At 42.6% G+C, this 14,072-nt stretch overlaps 1 protein-coding gene and 1 non-coding gene across 2 annotated transcripts in view; both read left to right on the top strand.

Moving 5' to 3' along the window:
- LOC147270537 (uncharacterized) overlaps nucleotides 1-14,072 on the top strand; it is a 137,252-nt gene that overhangs the window by 84,565 nt on the left and 38,615 nt on the right. The gene's annotated exons all lie outside the window — the stretch shown is intronic.
- On the top strand, nucleotides 10,560-10,641 carry trnas-gcu (transfer RNA serine (anticodon GCU)). The gene has a single exon. It is a non-coding gene; the product is annotated as a tRNA-Ser (tRNA).

Raw genomic sequence — 14,072 nt, 5'->3', positions numbered from 1 at the left:
CTGTAGCATTATTTTGAGGTTTGTAGCAACTCTTACTACATGACTGTCAGCATCACTTTGAGGTTATTCGAAACTTTACTCCATTACTGTTAGCATCATTTTGAGTTCATTAGCAATATTTACTACATCACTGTCGCATCATTTTGGGATCATTAGCAATTCTTCCGACATCACTGTCGCATTATTTTAAGGTTCGTAGCAACTCTAACCACATGACTGTCAGCATCACTTTGAGGTTGTTTGAAACACTTACTGCATTACTGCAAGCATCACTGAGTTTATTAGCAACTCTCACTACATTACTGTTAGCATCATTTTGAGTTCATTCGCAATTCTTACGACATCACTGTAGCATCATTTTGAGATCATTACCAATTCTTCCGATGTCACTTTCGCATTATTTTGAGGTTCGTAGCAACCCTTACTACATGACTTTCAGCATCACTTTGAGGTTATTCGAAACTTTCACTCCATTACTGTTGGCATCATTTTGAGTTCATTAGCAATTCTTACTAGATCACTGTCGCATCATTTTGAGATCATTAGCAATTCTTAAGACATCACTGTAGCATTATTTTGAGGTTATTAGCAACTCTTACTATATTACTGTCAGCATCATTTTTAGGTTACTCGCAACTCTAACCGCATGAGTGTCAACATCACTTTGAGGTTATTCAAAACTTTCACTACATTACTGTTACCATCATTTTGAGTTCATTAGCAATTCTTCTGACATCACTGTCGCATTATTTTGATATTCGTAGCAACTCTTACTACATTATTTTTGCATTATTTTAAGGTTCGTACCAACTGTTACTACGTGACTGTCAGCATCACTTTGAGGTTGTTGTAAACACTTTCTACATTACTGTAAGCATCCCTGAGTTTATTAGCAACTCTCAATACATTACTTTTAGCGTCATTTTTAGTTCATTAGCAATTCTTACGACATCACTGTTGCATTATTTTGAGATTGGTATCAATTCTTACTACATCACTGTCGCATCATTTTGAGAGCTTTAGCAATTTTTCCGACATCACTGTCACATTATTTTGAGGTTCGTACCAACTCTTACTACATGACTGTCAGCATCACTTTGAGGTTGTTCGAAACACTTAGTACATTACTGTAAGCATCACTGAGTTTATTAGTAACCATCACTACATGACTGTTAGCATCATTTTGAGTTCATTAGCAACACTTACTACATGACTGTCAGCATCACTCTGAGGTTTTTCGAAACACTTACTACATTACTGTAAGCTTCACTGAGTTTATCAACTATCACTACGTCATTGTTAACATCATTTTGAGTTCATTAGCAATTCTTACTACATGACTGTCAGCATCATTTTGAGGTTCGTAGCAACTCTTACTACATGACTGTCAGCATCACTTTGAGGTTATTCGAAACTTTCACTACATTACAGTTAGCATCCTTTTGAGATGATAAGCAATTCTTACTACATCACTGTCAGCATAATTTTTAGGTTACTCGCAACTCAAACCACATGACTGTCAGCATCACTTTGAGGTTATTCGAAACTTTCACTACATTACAGTTAGCATCATTTTGAGATAATTATCAATTCTTCTGACATCACTGTCGCATTATTTTGAGGTTCGTAGCAACTCTTACTACATCACTGTAGCATTATTTTGAGGTTTTTAGCAACTCTTACTACATGACTGTCAGCATCACTTTGAGGTTATTCGAAACTTTACTCCATTACTGTTAGCATCATTTTGAGTTCATTAGCAATATTTACTACATCACTGTCGCATCATTTTGGGATCATTAGCAATTCTTCCGACATCACTGTCGCATTATTTTAAGGTTCGGAGCAACTCTAACCACATTACTGTCAGCATCACTGAGTTTTTTAGCAACTATCACTTCGTTACTGTTAGCATCGTTTTGAGTTTAATAGCAATTCTTACGACATCACTGTCAGCATCATTTTTAGGTTACTCGCAACTCAAACCACATGACTGTCAGCATCACTTTGAGGTTATTCGAAACTTTCACTACATTACAGTTAGCATCATTTTGAGATAATTATCAATTCTTCTGACATCACTGTCGCATTATTTTGAGGTTCGTAGCAACTCTTACTACATCACTGTAGCATTATTTTGAGGTTTTTAGCAACTCTTACTACATGACTGTCAGCATCACTTTGAGGTTATTCGAAACTTTACTCCATTACTGTTAGCATCATTTTGAGTTCATTAGCAATATTTACTACATCACTGTCGCATCATTTTGGGATCATTAGCAATTCTTCCGACATCACTGTCGCATTATTTTAAGGTTCGGAGCAACTCTAACCACATTACTGTCAGCATCACTGAGTTTTTTAGCAACTATCACTTCGTTACTGTTAGCATCGTTTTGAGTTTAATAGCAATTCTTACGACATCACTGTCAGCATCATTTTTAGGTTACTCGCAACTCTAACCACATGACTGTCAGCATCACTTTGAGGTTATTCGAAACTTTCACTACATTACTGTTAGCATCATTTTGAGTTCATTAACAATTCTTACTACATCACTGTCGCATCATTTTGAGATCATTAGCAATTCTTCTGACATCACTTTCGCATTTTTTGAGGTTCGTAGCAACTCTTACTACATTACTGTTGCATTATTTTGAGTTTAGTAGCAACTCTTACTACATCACTGTCAGCATCACTTTGAGGTTGTTCGAAACACTTACTACATTATTGTAAGCATCACTGAGTTCATTAGCAATTCTTACAACACCACTGTCGCATCATTTTGAGGTCATTCGCAATTCTTACGACATCACTGTAGCATCATTTTGAGATCATTACCTATTCTTCCGATGTCACTTTCGCATTATTTTGAGGTTCGTAGCAACCCTTACTACATGACTTTCAGCATCACTTTGAGGTTATTCGAAACTTTCACTCCATTACTGTTGGCATCATTTTGAGTTCATTAGCAATTCTTACTAGATCACTGTCGCATCATTTTGAGATCATTAGCAATTCTTTAGACATCACTGTAGCATTATTTTGAGGTTATTAGCAACTCTTACTATCTTACTGTCAGCATCATTTTTAGGTTACTCGCAACTCTAACCGCATGAGTGTCAACATCACTTTGAGGTTATTCAAAACTTTCACTACATTACTGTTAGCATCATTTTGAGTTCATCAGCAATTCTTCTGACATCACTGTCGCATTATTTTGATATTCGTAGCAACTCTTACTACATTATTGTTGCATTATTTTAAGGTTCGTACCAACTCTTACTACGTGACTGTCAGCATCACTTTGAGGTTGTTGTAAACACTTACTACATTACTGTAAGCATCCCTGAGTTTATTAGCAACTCTCACTACATTACTTTTAGCCTCATTTTTAGTTCATTAGCAATTCTTACGACATCACTGTTGCATTATTTTGAGATTGGTATCAATTCTTACTACATCACTGTCGCATCATTTTGAGAGCTTTCGCAATTCTTCCGACATCACTGTCGCATTATTTTGAGGTTCGTAGCAACTCTTACTACATGACTGTCAGCATCACTTTGAGGTTGTTCGAAACACTTACTACATTACTGTAAGCATCACTGAGTTTATTAGCAACTATCACTACATTACCGTCAGTACCATTTTGAGTTTATTAGCAAGTCTTAAGAATATCACTGTCACCTCATTTTGAGATCATTAGCAATTCTTCTGACATCACTGTCGCATTATTTTGAGGTTCGTAGCAACTCTTACCACATTACTGTGTCATTATTTCAAGGTTTGTTGCAACCCTTACTACATTACTATCAGCATCACTGAGTTTATTAGCAACTATCACTCCATTACTGTTAGCATCATTTTGAGTTTATTAGCAATTCTTACTACAGCACTGTCGCATCATTTTGAGATCATTAGCAATTCTTCCCACATCACTGTCGCATTTTTAGGTTTGTTTCAACTCTTACTACATTACATTCAGCATCACTGAGTTTATTAGCAACTATCACTACATTACTGTTAGCATCATTTTGAGTTCATTAGCAATTCTTACTACATCACTGTAGCATCATTTGGAGATCATTAGCAATTCTTACGACATCACTGTAGCATCATTTTGAGGTTATTAGCAACTCTTACTACATCACTGTCAGCATCATTTTTAGGTTACTCGCAACTCTAACCACATGACTGTCAACATCACTTTGAGGTTATTCGAAACTTTCACTACATTACTGTTAGCATCATTTCGAGATCATTAGCAATTCTTCCGACATCACTGTCGCATTATTTTGAGGTTCGTAGCAACTCTTACTACAATACTGTTGCATTATTTTAAGTTTAGTAGAAACTCTCACTACATCACTGTAGCATCATTTTGAGGTTTGTAGCAACTCTCACTACATCACTGTAGCGTAATTTTATCCTTGAGATTGGGGACCAATAATTTTATTTTCCATTTTTGGGACATGTACTGTACACAGACACACAGATTTATGAAAGTCACTTTCAGGTGCCTGAAATTCCTTTGGGGACTAAAGTCTAGAAAAGTAATTTGAACATTTGTGTGTACTTTGTTTTGTGATGATAAGATTTACACCGACCAAGTCAGCCATATTGGCACCACAATCCAATTGGCATGTCAATAAACATCACCCAATAAACCAGGTCTTCTGTCTCAATGTATGTCACTGAAACATACTGTATTGTATTGCCTCACACTTACAGCATACAAGGATGTATGGCGTGGGTGGAACTGCCTGAATCTCTTCTGCAATGGAAGTTTGGTCAACCGTGTGGAACATTCCTGCACGATCCCCTTTGAGTGGGAAAGTAGCATCAACACAGCACCACGTGGTCCACCAGCAGCTTGGATTTCTGCTCCTTGTCTTGTAGTTCCACTTGACTTCTCCAAGGGAAGAGACTGCAAATAGTCAAGAACTCTGGGAAATTTTGTGGCTGTGGCCTCCTCAAATTCCACATTGATGTGGACACCAGTTCAAAGTTTGAAGTGCAGTTATCAACTCTGCACTGAAGTTGTTTCGTTAAAGGATAAATGATTTCCATTGTCCAATGATTATTTTACATTCCAATCCTCTAAAGTGATGGAGTGATACTGTAAATATGTAGAAATTCTCTATTGTTCCAAGTACAGATTCTGTGTTTATACATTGTTGTAGTTTTTATACTTGGAGAAACCAGAATCTAACAGGAAATCACTGTAGAAAGTTGGCTCAGTTTCATAAAGTAACAACTAAATAGCTTCAATTGACAGTGATTGACCTTAAACTTGGCAATTTTAATCACTATGCTTGCTTTTCCACTGTCAAATGAACTTTTTAATGGGAAATTCCTGCTCATAGACTGGTTTGTTTCATACATGAACCAGTAAGAGCCCTGAACTTAGAGAAGAACCTGAAAGGTCCTTGTTCTTCATGTGTTTTTACGTGATGGGCCTTTTTTCCTGCAGTTTAATTCACATTTATCAACAATTAAAGGGCACCTAGAATGAAAATCATTGTTTTTGTGTTTTTGGTGTTTCTTCAACGTCCCCCAGCTGTGGGGAACACACACCAAGTGTGAGGCAGTGTCATAACCTCTGTTTGAAGGATCTCCCCTTTTTTGAATCGCCGTGGGAAAATGGACCAATGCGATTTTGGCTGAAGTGTTACGTCACAGTTCAGTCAGTGCCCCCCCCCCCCCCACTCACACACACCCCTTTGACATATTTCGGGGGGGGGGGGCGATTATGCGAGCGAGCCGAGTGAGTGCAGCGCTCTTGTGTCGCAACTGGAGCCTGCAGCAGCAGCACTGACTGAGCAGATTGATTGAAGGAATGGCCTCGATAGAATTGAGACCGTTGTTTTATCTGCGCTGTCTGTCGCTAGCTGGCCTGGCCTGGCTTGAGGGGGAAGGAATCTCGCCAGCCAGGCAGGCTACCAAGGGGCCAGGCCACCAGGAAAACTCCCAGTTGTCCCGACGGTCACCCCGCCGCTGCATATACGGCTGGATCTGCGAATGGGCCGTGGCTACTTGGTATCTTATCTTACAAATGTTGTTGTATGATATGGAATGTTGTCAATTGACAGTAGCCGTCACACTTAGCACTGGCGACAGTTAGCCGAGAAAGTGGGAGTACTTTCTTTTCAGTGACAGTGAGGGCAGCCAATCACCGAGTAGTAGTTAAATGAGGTTGCCAGATAAACAACGGCAACTGATCGCCGTCAACTCATGCACTTGCATAAATAATGAGGTTGCCAGATGAGGTCAGAAACGACCCCAATAGGGACAAATGAGGCATTCTAAACCCAACATGGTAACATAGCGGTTTCAGAGAGCCTTTTAGGAAGCTTCTGAGCCATCACAGACCCAACCATTTTTTGTGGGGTTACATATCACACCACAGAACAAGAATTAATATCCCTTCAACCTCTCTATGGCACCTTTAATGTACTGTAATTTAATGAGTTGGGACTGTGAAAGCTGCTGTGTATTTTTACAGTTTATTCCATGTAATTTTGTGGAACAGTTCATCACTGTAATTTGACGGTATTCGTCTGGAAACTCTGCTGCCAGACTTTTTACCGTTTTTTTTATAGTTTTTTTTCTTGACAGTGTACACAGAGGTCTCGTGGTTGAGCCGGGGCACACAGAGTCCCGCCCCCACACAGCTGAGAAACGCAGCTCTGAGCAGCTGCCTCAGTCACACAGAAGATAGACGCGTTTCCTGGTTGGCGAGTGCAGACACAACTTCTCTGAGTGCAGGGTTCACTTCTCTCATTGCTGTGTGTTCACTGTTGAGGTTTTATTCCTCCACCAACCTGCTTCTGTCTGGAAAGAAACAAATAACTGGAGTGCTGCACATCAACAGACTTGGTGTTTGGACACGGACGAATGAAGTTTGGCTTTTTGTTTCTTCCATCAGATCAGAGCTGATAGGAAAAACAATCAGGTGGTTTTATTAAACCAGCAGTGAGCTGGACTTCAGCCCAGGTCCTCAGTCCCACTGTCAGTTCACTTCAACATGGACGAACAAAATCCAACCCTCACCTGGCCTGGAAATCAATAACAATTACATAACAACTCCTTTATTTCTCTCCTGTTCAGGTCCAGTTGGACTCCATCCATCATCATCTTCCGCTTATTCCTTACTATTAAGGGTCGCGGGGGGGCTGGAGCCTATCCCAGCATCTACGGGCAAGAGGCGGGGTACACCCTGGACAGGTCGCCAGTCCCAGTTGGACTCATTCATCTCTATATGGTAGGATTTCACTTCATGAGTTCAGAAGCATCTTCACATGAGATGCTGGTTCCTCAAATTGATTGATTGTTGAATTCTGTGTTTGATGTCTGAATTCTGTCTTTGATCTCTGGGTTCTGTGCATTGAATTCCTGCTCCAGTCTTTGATCTCTGACTGATTCTAAACTCATCAAAGGATCACATCAGCATCTTGGTCCAGACTCCAGATGGTGATTTTACCAAGTGCACCACAGTCCTTGTTGCTGTCTGCTGTTGGGTCACAGCAAAGTAAGGAAACAGCCTGACGGTCCTCAGGAGGAAATCCAACAACCTCCAAAGATGGAGGTGAATCTAGACCCTCTCATGTTGGCCATCCTTGATGAACTTGGGCGGTACTGTGGTGCTGGGATGAGGTCATGGAGCTGATCTGGGAGCAGTCCTGATGTTAAATGATGAGATGAAGGACAGTGTGGAGGCAAAATGGACAAAATGTGTTAACATAAAATAAAATTGTAAACCTGTTTGAAGTCTTATTTTGTGTTTGATGGACATTTTTAAAATCACTAATGATTTTTTGACTGAACGTCCTGGATCCTGTGGTGCCTGATGAGGAGACAACTTGAGTACAGAGTTGGAGAAGAGGGTTTTTGGAGGGGAGATGATTTTTGCAGTGCTACAAGTCAATAAAATGTCATCATTTTTCAAAATGTCCTCACTAAGATGGTTATTAATTCTCTCTCTCCCTCATTCTCAGCTGCTACAGCCTTTAAAGAAAACCTTTGACTGGTGGATCTAACAAAGATCAGATGTTGTCTCCTCTAGAACATCAACAGCTTAACGTTGTGGGCAGGACTCCTACCTGAGCAGGGAGACCCCAATGGATTTCTAGTCCTGATAGGGAGAGGGAGCCTCCTGGGTCACGGAGTGGGGAACCTGATAGGGAGTGGGATGACCCGCCCATTGTGGGTGATTGACAGGGCAGGTTTGATCTATGTTTTCATTTTCAAAAGTAATTTTGAATATTTGTGGAAAGTTAGCCCAACTTGAACATGGAGAAGATGTCTTCTGATAGTGAATCGACTGTTGTCACATTTAAGGATCACTTGAGCTGATAAGATGAAGGCTACACAGGACCAGCTGGAGATTCCAGGGATTGAACCCAGGGCCTCATACATGCTCAGCATGCGCTCTACCACTGAGCTACACCCCCTCTGGTAGAGTCACTGTTTAACTGATGCAGGAACACAAACACAGACACAACATTTATTTTCTTCATTTTAGGGATGTCTGTGTAGGTTCTCATTCATCCAGGTCATCGTAGATCGAAGCGAAGTAAAATCTGGTCAAATGGACGTAAGTTTATCTTGAAGACGTTTCACCTCTCATCCGAGAGGCTTCTTCAGTTCTAGTGAAGAGTGTGGAAACTCCAGCTTATAAACCTATGTGGGAGTGGTCAGTGCTATTGTGGTGGAAACGACCCTCCCGAGACTCACCTGGCCTCCCCAAACGACAGTCGTTGTGCGGTGTCAGGGAGTTTCACCGACCACTCAGATGCTAATGGACTGTGCTGGCAGCAGCAACTCAGTCGCGTTTTAAGGTCTCATATGTGTGAATGTCACTGAGAAGAGAACTGATCTTGTCCTGGTAGTCAGTTGTGTCAAGGACCACCATGCATCTTCCTTTGTCAGCCGGAAGGATGGTGATGTTCTCATCTTTGCTCAGTGCATTCAAGGCCTTCCTTTCCTGGACCGAGAGGTTGGCAGAGGGGACCTTCGCTTCGGAGAGGGCCGCTGTGACCTTGAGTCGTAGTTCATCTGCTTTTGTGGTGGAGAGGTTGTTCTTCTTGATGGCGGATTCTGTGGCAGTGATGAGGTCCACCGTCGGGAGATGTTTCGGGGTGACAGCAAAGTTCATTCCTTTGGCAAGGACGCGTTTCTCAGGACTGGTGAGCTCCCTGTTGGATAAGTTCCTTATCCACCTGTCCTGCGAGTCCGCTGGGGTTGGGCCTTCTGCTTCTCGTTCCCGGTCGAGGCGAGACTGGAGGCGAGCGAATGTCCTTTTCTGCCTCTCCTTGCTCTTCTGATGTTGAGATAGTTGGGCTGTCCCAACGAAGGAGGTGACCTTGTCCAAGATGGCGGGTGGCAAAAATGGCGATAACTCTTGATTAAGGTGATCTAGCTTGGTCTTTAGTCCCTCGATGGTGAAATGGACCTGTCTCACTCTCTCGTTGAGAAGCTGATTTTGTGCCCGTTCCAAAATCTTGCTGGCCCTGTGGCCCCTCACGGTGGATCCTAGTAGTAGGCTAGTGGGAATGAGGTTGTGTTGGCGGCATCGGAGGTTGGAACGTAGATGGTTCCTGTAGTCTGCGATTTTCCTTGCAGTCCTTTCGCATTCCCGCACCACACTAAGGATGTCCTTCCCATAGTGTTCGGCAAGATGTCTGTGTAGGTTCTCATTCATCCAGGTCATCGTAGATCGAAGCGAAGTAAAATCTGGTCAACTGGACGTAACTGAGCCTGTGATCTCAAAGGCTCTGTGATCTCTGTCATTTCACTGTGATGTCAGCCCTCACAGTCTGAAGGCGTGTTCACATCAATCGTGACACAAATTTTCGTGCAACAAGTTCACATGTAAAGTCCATGTAGAGAGCTGAACTGGTGTGTGTACTCGCCGGCAACGTGAGTGACGCGTATTCATGCATTTGAAAGTATTCAACTTTTGTGACAAATTCTCATGACAAGGAGTCCAGAGAGCCTGTCAGCGTTGAGATTCCCCTGGCGTCAGGGAAGTCATGTCAACGGTCCTGGAGCCTGGAGTTGGTGTTGGACCTTGATATCCTGGCACCGATCCTCACAAACAGGTCATCGAACAGGAACCTCGTCAGCCTGAAGTAGCGCTGGAAACGGCCGTCGTCCAGGCGCAGTTCTTGGAGAAAGAGAGTTAAGAAGTTTAGAGGTCCAAGAAGCTTCTTCAGTTCAAAACTTGCCTTTAACCTTCAGTCTAACGCTGTTCCAGCATTGGATGAAAGAGACTGGTGCTCTCATCTTCTTCAACACTGACTTGTTCTACCAGGACAAGAGAATCTGAGCTTGGATGTCATTTAGCAGTCAAAGGCTTGTTAAACTGGTCAACATCAGCTGGTGTTCACTCTGATGATGTAGCGATGGTCTGGATTCTTCCTTCTGGAGCACCAAGCTGCTGGGAAGAAGCCTGATGATGTCAGAGTTGTGTTCAGTGGCTCCTGCTGGGTCCATTTCTGACAAATGGGCTCCAAAGAGTTCAGCTGTTTCAAAGGTCAGGGTTGCTGTTAGCAGACGAGGTGGCCGAGTGGTTAAGGCGATGGACTGCTAATCCATTGTGCTCTGCACGCGTGGGTTCGAATCCCATCCTCGTCGCAAGTGTCTCTAGTTTCTGCTCCTAGATTATGGAAAGACTCTGAACTGTGAGGCTTTTAACTGACACAGATACCAGTTGAGTCAACTTCCCTTTCACAACCTGACCAAAACAACTCTGACACCCAGAGCTCACATGTGTCAATCACCTCTGGAGAAGGTCCCGCCCCCTTAGAGCCATAAATCCTCCCATCAGTGAAGAAAACTGAAGACACCTCTTGGATGAGAGCTGAAGCGTCTTCTAGAAACCTGAAAAAGTCCACTTGGAACGTTTAAATAATTCTACAATCCTACAGTTTCATTGAGCTTTTGTCCAAAGCCATGTTCATGTATCACATGTATATAATATATATGTGACACTCTTTCATCTACTCATTAACCAAAAATACAGTCTCATACCAGTAAATTTGTGCAGAAGAAAACGTTATTTGTGCTGCTTCTTTATTCATTTATTTAGTTTAGTTAGTATTTTTTAATGTGTTTTCTTTCAAGTCACATTTTGTCCATTAACTTCATAATCAGAGTCGCCATCTCATCACATGACTAAAGTCTGGGTTCTGTATTGGTGGTAAAATATCCTTCCATGCCCCTCACTAGTTTGCACACAGAAAAGCATATTTTACTGGTTTCAGATCTCTTAGCTTGTTCTCTCTCTTAAACCAGCTGAGGCAGCTTTCATTGTGTGATTGATTTTAAAATATAAATATGGAACAGAACCATTGGAATCAGATGTCAGGACATTTGAAGGAATGTCAATCTCCTGTTGAAATGTTGCAGTGTGCAGCTGAGGCTCTCTGGCAGTGGCACCAGGAGCCACAATGGCAGAACCTGGACCCTCCTGGAGGAGAACCACAGGTGAGGGCCTTCTTGGCTCCAGATTGATGGAAATCAAGTGTCTGAGGCTGTTAGCAGCCATGAAGTTGATCTGGTTGGCACTGGTATTTGTTCTTGCTGCAGCTCAGGAGTGATTCAGGAGAAGAGTTTCAGAACAGCCCAGGTTGGGGACTGGAATTTTAAAATTTCCCCTGGAACCAAACAACCTTGGGAGGTAAAACCTCCAATCATAGCCACTCAGATGCAGCAGCAGAAAGAAGCTGTCATCCACCCTGACAGTCAGAGCATCAAGTCAAGAAAACATCACCATCTTGTAGTTCCAAACCTCCACCTGTCAGATTCAGCTACTTCTTATTGTGGGACTTTAAACTTGAACACCATGGAATTTGGACAAGGAGTTTTCCTTCAAGTCCAAACATCATCGTCCAGCCTCCAACCAGAGGTCCATCAGTTATCATGGAGCCACAGGTGGAGTCTGGATTCTTTTCAGGAATGAGACGGCAATGAGAGTCCTGCCAAGTGACATCACTGACATGAATGGATGACTTCAGTCATGTGACTGGATGACTTCAGTCACGTGACTGGAGGACACCAAGATAGCAAAGGTCCACTCATGTGTGTCCTCACTGCTCCACAGGTCTGTCAAATGTTCTGTAAAATAGTTGGACCCAGCAGAGCTGCTAGATTAGGAGTTGATGGAGTCGTTGCAGATACCAGGGTCCAAAGTCCAGCTTGAACCTGGTTTGTGCAGTTCTTTGTCAAGCTAGCAGCCATTCTTGTCACTGCCAAGCTAAAGTGACTTCTGTCAACAAAGGTCAACATACAAAAGGATATTTCTACTGGCAGTTCAAGATTTTGATCAAACTCCTTTTTCAGAGCTGGAACCTTCCTCTTGTGTCAGCTTTCTGTTCCCATCTCCATGGTAACGGTCAGTTTTGACCCACGTCTTCAATCAGCTGTCAAATAAACTAAAACAGTTTTCTATCCTTCAAGTTGTTTCCATCTCTTGGTGACCTTGTTAGGCTTCCTTATCCATGGAAATATTGGTTTGAAGATTTAGTTGTGGGCCTCTGGACCTTTTTTTGGTCACTAAACCCTGGATTTATTTTTTCAGCAACAGAACTTTAATACAAACACAAAATGAAAAGCAGAACAAGCCAGAACCCAAAATATGGATTTGCAAGGTCAACAAACAACAACCAGTCAAGCAAACCAAACCAACAGAAACCAACTACAAATTGTTTGAGTCATGACAAAGTCCAGGACCCACTTTTCACCCTACAATGTAAACCAATGGGAGGCTGTCTCCTCAGACACACATAGCCTCAAACTGACGCTTCTCTCGTCTACACTGTAACTCTCTCCACTTCACAAATAACTTCACTACATTCCTGACAAAAATGCCTACTAAAATATGTTACATTCAACTTTTGACCACAATCTGGGGATTGATGAGCCTTTTTCAAACAACAAACTCTCCAAAAATCCTCTCTCCTCTCCACTCTGACAGAGAGCAGCGGGGGAGGGGCTCTTGGAGGCTCAGCTCTGATTCTCACTTGGTGTCACACTGAGGCTTCTACCTCCTAAACTACAAGTCCCACCGCTCTCATAAAATACATCCTTGGATTCAGGACGACTCCTGCTACTTTTCTGCAGTGGACAGAAGGAGGCTCAGGCCCAAACTACACTGCCTCCAGCTTTAATTAAGACCTCAGTTTTGTTCTCTGCCTCCATGACAGGTTAATGGACATCAACTGGTCCTGAGTCACCAGGAGACAAGGCGATGTCCAGCTGAGTGACATCAGCAGGACTGTGGAGGTTTATACTGAGTCTCCTGACGACAAGTGGCAGTACAGAGATATTAAAGAGGGTCTGAGCTAAAACTGAACCTTGGGGAACTTCAACCTTTGATCTCAGAGTTCTGTTTTTAATCTTAGAATTCTTTCTTTGATCTCTCCTTGATTTCTCAATGATTTCTTTGTGGACTCCAATTGTCTCTGATCTCTCAGTGAGACAAAGACAGAGCAGCTCCAACCTCAGCCTCCAGGAGGCCCTGATCCTCTAGTGGTCAGTCCTCTGTGTTGTGGCTGCAGCAACCCTGGTTTGAATCAGGGTCCCAGCAGCAACATTCCTACTGACTAGTGTTTGTTGTTCAACTGGACAGTTGGTCTGGTGAAGCTCTCTCAGACACTCCTTTCTTCATCCTCCCTTCAGGCTCAGCAGCATCAGTGTCAATGTGTCTGACTCGGACCAGAACCCTCAACCTGGAGGCTGTGGTGCAATGAGAACACATCTGACAACCAATCAGAGGAGGGTCTGTTTGACTCCTGGAAACTCCATGAAAGCCTGAGAGGAACTTGTTCTTCATCTCCAAATTCCCTCCCTGCACGTTGTCTCTCCAGAAATCATTCAAGTCCAAGTTGAACCTTAGACTAAAAGCTCCCAGTAGGTGATGCAGGCTCCACCTCACTCCTGGTTCTGGAACCTCACCAGTTCTTGCTCTCTCACCACTTGGATCTCATGTTCCTGACATCTCTGAGCTTGTTTCCTATCCACCTGTCTCATGTTGATGAGGTCATCCAGCCTGATGATGTCTAGGT

The sequence above is a fragment of the Aulostomus chinensis genome, chromosome 1, assembly GCF_037954235.1.
Source record: "Aulostomus chinensis isolate RoL2024-O1b breed Wild chromosome 1, RoL_Achi_v1.0, whole genome shotgun sequence".
NCBI lineage: Eukaryota > Metazoa > Chordata > Actinopteri > Syngnathiformes > Aulostomidae > Aulostomus > Aulostomus chinensis.
The sequence above is the reverse complement of the archived record's forward strand: the minus strand, read 5'-3'. Positions and strand labels throughout refer to the sequence as shown.